Below are 7,414 nucleotides of genomic sequence, written 5' to 3'. Positions count from 1 at the left end.
GTTGAATCTTTTCAACAAGTCTTTGGTATACTTCTCTTGTGAGAGAAAGTTACCATCTTTCATTTGCTTGACTTGAAAGCCGAGGAAGTATGTTAGCTCACCAATCATTGACATCTCGAACTCCTTCGACATCAACTCACCAAATTCCTTGCAATGATAGTCATTTGTCGAGCCAAAGATTATATCATCAACATATACTTGACAAATGAAAATATCACCGTTATGTTTCTTTGTGAAGAGAGTTGTGTCGACGGTCCCGATCTTGAAGCCCTTTTCGATAAGGAAGTCGCGAAGACGCTCATACCAAGCCCTTGGAGCTTGCTTTAGCCCATAAAGCGCCTTGGACAACCTGTAAGCATGGTTAGGATATCTAGGGTCTTCAAATCCAGGCGGTTGCTCAACATATACAAGTTCATTTATGAATCCATTTAAAAATGCACTTTTTACATCCATTTGATAAAGTTTTATATCATAGCATGATGCATATGCAAGTAGGATACGGATGGCTTCCAGTCGAGCAACCGGTGCAAAGGTCTCTCCAAAATCTAAGCCTTCAACTTGAGAGAATCCCTTTGCGACAAGTCTTGCCTTGTTTCTTACAATCACACCTTGATCATCTTGTTTGTTTCTGAACACCCACTTTGTTCCAATGATTCTTGCATCTTGTGGGGGCTTCTCCAGGGTCCAAACTTCGTTACAGGTGAAGTTGTTAAGTTCTTCATGCATGGCATTCACCCAGTCCAGATCCTGTAGCGCCTCATCTATACAGGTAGGCTCAACACAAGAAACAAAAGAGTGATGTTCAATAAAAGTAGCATGTCTATGTGATCGAGTAATAACCCCTTGTGAAGGACTCCCGATGATTTGGTTTTGAGGATGAGCTTGAAGTAGTGATGAGTTTCTTCTGTCAACCACTTGGGAAGAGGATCCAGGAGCATCAACATCTTCGGCTTGTACCCTTGCTTGTTCATGAGAGACAAATGTATCTTCATTTGCATGCCTCTCATCTTTTTCATCATCTTGTGGTACATTTGATGAAGAAGGCCTGTCAATGATTTGCACCTCTTCTTCATCTTCTTTTGGTTTGATAGCTCCAATAGGCATGTTCTTCATTGCTTCCCTAAGTGGCTCATCACCTACATCATCAAGATTTTCAAGTGCTCCTTGGGAGCCATTAGTCTCATCAAATTCCACATCATATGTTTCTTCTACCACGCCTGTGGCATGGTTGAATACTCGATATGCTTTGGACTTTAATGAATAACCCAAAAGAAAACCAATATCACAACGTCTTTGAAACTTCCCTAGATGATGGCGTTTTTTGTAGATGTAGCATTTGCACCCAAACACCCGGAAGAAGGAGACGTCTGGCTTTTTCCCATTTAGCCGTTCATAAGGAGTCTTTGCAAGTAGCCGGTGAGGAAATAGCCTGTTTGATGCATAACAAGCAGTGTTGACAGCTTCAGCCCAAAACCTCTCCGGTGTGTTATACTCATCAATCATTGTTCTTGCAAGAGTGATCAAGGTCCTATTTTTCCTTTCAACAACTCCATTTTGTTGAGGTGTGTATGTGGCAGATACTTCATGCTTGATCCCAATTTCATCACAGTACTCATGAATGTTGGTGTTGTCAAATTCTTTGCCATTGTCACTTCTAATCTTCTTAATCTTGCAATCAAATTCATTTTGTGCTTTCTTGGCAAACTTGTTGAAAATAGATGCAACTTCAGATTTGTCATGGAGAAAGAACACCCAAGTGTATCTTGAGAAGTCATCAACAATCACTAGACAGTAGAGGTTGCCACCGACACTGACATAATTTGTAGGTCCAAATAAATCCATATGAAGTAGTTCCAGTGGCCTTGATGTTGACATGAAAGCTTTAGTGGGATGTGTATTAGTGTCGGGGACCATAATTAGGGGTACCCTCAAGACGCCTAATTCTCAGCTGGTAACCCCCATCAGCATAAAGCTGCAGAGGCCTGATAGGTGCGATTAAGTCAGGGATCAGTCCATACGAGCGACTCGATCACGCCTCGCCCGAGCCTAGCCTCGGACAAGGGCAGCCGACCCCGAGGGATTTCCGTCTCGCCCGAGGCCCCCCTTTAACGGCGGACACATCTCCGGCTCGCCCGAGGCCTTGCCTTCGCTAAGAAGCAACCCTGACTAAATCGCCGCGCCGACCGACCGAGTCGCAAGAGCATTTAACGCAAAGGTGGCCTGACACCTTTATCCTGACGTGCGCCCCCCGGAAGAGCCGAAGTGACCGCCGTCACTTCGCCGCTCCACTGACCGGTCTGACAGAAGGACAGCGCCGCCTGCGCCACTCCGACTGCAGTGCCACTTGACAGAGTGAGACTGACAGGCAGTCAGGCCCTGCCAAAGGCGCCATAGGGAACTCTGCTCCGCCCAACCCAGGGCTCGGACTCGGGCTCAGCCCCGGAAGACGGCGAACTCCGCTCCGCCCGACCCAGGGCTCGGACTCGGGCTAAGCCCCGGAAGACGGCGAACTCCGCTCCGCCCGACCCAGGGCTCGGACTCGGGCTAAGCCCCGGAAGACGGCGAACTCCGCTCCGCCCGACCCAGGGCTCGGACTCGGGCTAAGCCCCGGAAGACGGCGAACTCCGCTCCGCCCGACCCAGGGCTCGGACTCGGGCTTAGCCCCGGAAGACGGCGAACTCCGCTCCGCCCGACCCAGGGCTCGGACTCGGGCTCAGCCCCAGAAGACGACGAACTCCACTTCGCCCGACCCCAGGGCTCGGACTCCGCCCTGGCCTCTGCCGAACGACCTCCGCCTCGCCTGACCCAGGAGCTCGGGCTCGGCCTCGGCCATGGAAGACAGACTCGACCTCGGCTTCGGAAGAGCCTCCACGTCGCCCGACCTAGGGCACAGGCCCGCCACGTCAACAGGAAGCGCCGTCATCACCCTACCCCGAGCCGACTCGGGCCGCAGAGAACAAGACCGGTGTCCCATCTGGCTAGCTCCGCCAGATAGGCAATGATGGCGCCCCGCAAGCCCTATGACGACGGTGGCTCTCAGCTCTCTTACGGAAGCAGGGGGACGTCAGCAAGGACCCAACCGCTCCGACAGCTGTCCTTCCGCCAGGCTCCGTTGCTCCTCCGACAGCCACGACATCACACCAGCAGGGTGCCAAGATCTCTCCGGCTGCCACATTGGCATGTACTTAGGGCGCTAGCTCTCCTCCCCCCTAGACACGTAGCACTCTGCTACACCCCCATTGTACACCTGGATCCTCTCCTTACGCCTATAAAAGGAAGGACCAGGGCCTTCTTAGAGAAGGTTGGCCGCGCGGGGACGAGGACGGGACAGGCGCTCTCTTGGGGCCGCTCGCTTCCCTCACCCGCGTGGACGCTTGTAACCCCCTACTGCAAGCGCACCCGACCTGGGCGCGGGACGAACACGAAGGCCGCGGGATTTCCACCTCTCTCACGCCCGTCTCCGGCCACCTCGCTTCCCCCCTTCGCGCTCGCCCACGCGCTCGACCCATCTGGGCTGGGGCACGCGGCACACTCACTCGTCGGCTTAGGGACCCCCCGGTCTCGAAACGCCGACAGTTGGCGCGCCAGGTAGGGGCCTGCTGCGTGTTGACGAACAACTTCCCGTCAAGCTCCAGATGGGCAGTCTCCAGCAACCTCTCCGGCCCGGGACGGTGCTCCGTTTCGGGAGTCTTGAGTTCATGTCCTTCGACGGCAGCTACGACATGATACTCCTTCCGCCGCCGCGCGACAACGACAATGGCGGCCGACAACCCGCCCGCCGGCGGCGGAATCGACGACATCTTCCCCGCGTGGTGGAAGAACAACATTCGAGCTCGCCCCGTCCTCTCCCCCGCCAGCGGAGGAGGAGACGAGGCAACCAAGGCCAAGCGGGAGGCCGCGCTTCATCGGCTGTCGAGCGAATCGACGTCCCCAGCGCCCCAACGGGTGGCGCGTTAGGCGTCGACCTCGCGTTTGAGACAAAGGCGAGCGCCGTCCCCCCGCGACACACCAATCCCGAGCAAGTGGACGACGCCAGCGCGCTCGCGGAGAGCTTGCAGGACGTCACCCTCGTACCTGAGACGACGGTGCAATCAGTCCCCGATGTGACTATGTCGCTCCTCGTCGACCAAAAGGTACCGACTGATTCCCATCCTACGTCATTTCGACTCGGCCTCAACCCGCCTAGCGACCTTGCTTTGGCGGGCGCTCTCGTTGAGGCGAGTGCAACCCCTCTGGGGTTTCGTATGCGGTCGCCTTGGGACCGGATGACGGACGTCTCGACCTACGGGCCCTCTGGGTCCGAGGAAGATGACGATCCCAGCATCTGTTGGGATTTCTCTAGATTTGGCAACCCCAGCGCCATGCGGGACTTTATGACCGCATGTGACTACTGCCTCTCCGACTGTTCCGACGGTGGCCGCAGCCTTGACGACGAGGACTGCGGCCCAAGCCGCGAATGTTTCCACGTCGAGCTAGGGGATCCCTCCGAAGGCAACCATCTCGGCATGCCGGAGGACGGTGATCTCCCTAGGCCGGTGCCTCGCGCTGACATCCCGCGGGAGCTAGCTGTGGTCCCCGTTCCGGCGGGGGGCCACGACCCACAGCTCGAGCAAGTCCGCGGGGCGCAGGCCAGGCTCGATGAGGGAGCAGGAGCGCTTGAGCCGATCCGCCGGGACGTCGGGCAGGTATGGGCGGGCCAACCCCCGGCCGGAGAAATACGTCACCTACCCCAGGGTTTCCAGCACCTCGTCGCCAACGACATTAGGGTCAGGCCGCCACCCGCATCCAGTGGGGTCGGTCAGAACCTGGCAGCCGCAGCGATGCTCCTCCGCGCGATGCCGGAGCCATCAACCACCGAGGGTCGGCGAATCCAGGGAGAGCTCAAGAATCTCCTGGAAGGCGCTGCGGTCCGACGGGCCGAGAGCTCTGCCTCCCGGAGGCAGGGATACCCCTCGGAACCTCATGTCGTGACTTCCCGATTCATGGGGGAAGCCTCGGTCTACACCGGGCGCACGCGCAACACCGCGCCTGCGGCCCCGGGCCACCTCGGCAACGAGCACCATCGTCGCGACCGTCGGGCCCACCTCGACGAGAGGGTGCGCCGAGGTTACCACCCCAGGCGTGGGGGACGCTATGACAGCGGGGAGGATCGGAGTCCCTCGCCCGAACCACCCAGTCCGCAGGCCTTCAGCCGGGCCATCCGACGGGCGCCGTTCCCGACCCGGTTCCGACCCCCGACTACTATCACAAAGTACTCGGGGGAAACGAGACCGGAACTGTGGCTCGCAGACTACCGCCTGGCCTGCCAACTGGGTGGAATGGACGACGACAACCTCATCATCCGCAACCTCCCCCTGTTCCTCTCCGACACTGCTCGCGCCTGGTTGGAGCACCTGCCTCCGGGGCAGATCTCCAACTGGGATGACTTGGTCCAAGCCTTCGCCGGCAATTTCCAGGGCACGTACGTGCGCCCCAGGAATTCCTGGGACCTCCGAAGCTGCCGGCAACAGCCGGGAGAGTCTCTCCGGGACTACATCCGGCGATTCTCGAAGCAGCGCACCGAGCTGCCCAACATCACCGACTCGGATGTCATCGGCGCGTTCCTTGCCGGCACCACCTGCCGTGACCTGGTGAGTAAGTTGGGTCGCAAGACCCCCACCAGGGCGAGCGAGCTGATGGACATCGCCACAAAGTTCGCCTCTGGCCAGGAGGCGGTCGAGGCTATCTTCCGAAAGGACAAGCAGCCCCAGGGCCGCCCATCGGAAGAGGCCCCCAAGGCGTCTACTCCGCGCGGCGCCAAGAATAAAGGCAAGAAGAAGTCGCAAGCGAAACGCGACGCCGCCGACGCGGACCTTGTCGCCGCCGCCGTGTACAAGAACCCTCGGAAGCCCCCCGGAGGTGCTAACCTCTTCGACAAGATGCTCAAGGAGCCGTGCCCCTATCATCAGGGGCCCGTCAAGCACACCCTCGAGGAGTGCGTCATGCTTCGGCGCCACTTCCACAGGGCCAGGCCACCCGCAGAGGGTGGCAGGGCCCGCGACGACGACAAGAAGGAAGATCACCAAGCAGGAGAGTTCCCCGAGGTCCACGACTGCTTCATGATCTACGGTGGGCATGCGGCGAATGCCTCGGCTCGGCATCGCAAGCAAGAGCGCCGGGAGGTCTGCTCGGTGAAGGTGGCGGCGCCAGTCTACCTAGACTGGTCCGACAAGCCCATCACCTTCGACCAAGCTGACCACCCCGACCACGTGCCGAGCCCGGGGAAATACCCGCTCGTCGTCGACCCCATCGTCGGCGACGTCAGGCTCACCAAGGTCCTGATGGACGGGGGCAGCTGCCCCAACATCATCTACGCCGAGACCCTCAGGCTCCTGCGCGTCGATCTGTCCTCCGTCCGAGCAGGCGCTGCGCCCTTCCACGGGATCATTCCCGGGAAGCGCGTTCAGCCCCTCGGACGACTCGACCTTCCCGTCTGCTTCGGAACGCCCTCCAACTTCCGAAGGGAGACTTTGACGTTCGAGGTGGTCGGGTTCCGAGGAACCTACCACGCGGTACTGGGGAGGCCATGCTACACGAAGTTCATGGCCGTCCCCAACTACACCTACCTGAAACTCAAGATGTCGGGCCCCAACGGGGTCATCACCGTCGGCCCCACGTACAAACACGCGTTCGAATGCGACGTGGAGTGCGTGGAGTACGCCGAGGCCCTCGCCGAGTCCGAGGCCCTCATCGCCGACCTGGAGAGCCTCTCCAAAGAGGTGCTAGACGTGAAGCGTCATGCCGGCAACTTCGAGCCAACGGAGACGGTTAAGGCCGTCCCTCTCGACCCCAGTGGCGACACCTCCAAGCAGATCCGGATCAGTTCCGGGCTCGACCCCAAATAGGAAGCAGTGCTCGTCGACTTTCTCCGCGCAAACGCCGACGTCTTTGCATGGAGTCCCTCGGACATGCCCGGCATACCGAGGGATGTCGCCGAGCACTCGCTGGATATTCGGGCCGGAGCCCGACCCGTCAGGCAGCCTCTGCGCCGATTCGACGAGGAGAAGCGTAGAGTGATAGGCGAAGAGATCCACAAGCTAAAAGAAGCGAAAAGTGTCAAGCTCAGCCCTGAAAGGTGAGTCCTCGGGGGCTACACCCCGAGCCCTTGCTGGGGGTACCCAGGGGCTGCACACACCCTCGAGAAAGGCCGCCTGTCATCGCCGACGTTCTGGAGCCCGGAACGTACGAGCTGGCCGGCGGTCAGGGCGAGGTCTACGACAACGCTTGGAACGTCCGACAGCTACGTCGCTTCTACCCTTAAGATGTTTTCAAGCTGTTCGTATACCTCGCTCATACACAAGTATCAGTCGTCAAAGAAGGGTCGGCCTCGCCTCGGCAGAGCCCGACCCTCCCTCGGGGGCTAAAAAGGGGGAAT

This window comes from Zea mays, chromosome 9 (assembly GCF_902167145.1).
Source record: "Zea mays cultivar B73 chromosome 9, Zm-B73-REFERENCE-NAM-5.0, whole genome shotgun sequence".
Lineage (NCBI taxonomy): Eukaryota > Viridiplantae > Streptophyta > Magnoliopsida > Poales > Poaceae > Zea > Zea mays.
Note: the sequence above shows the minus strand (reverse complement) of the source record.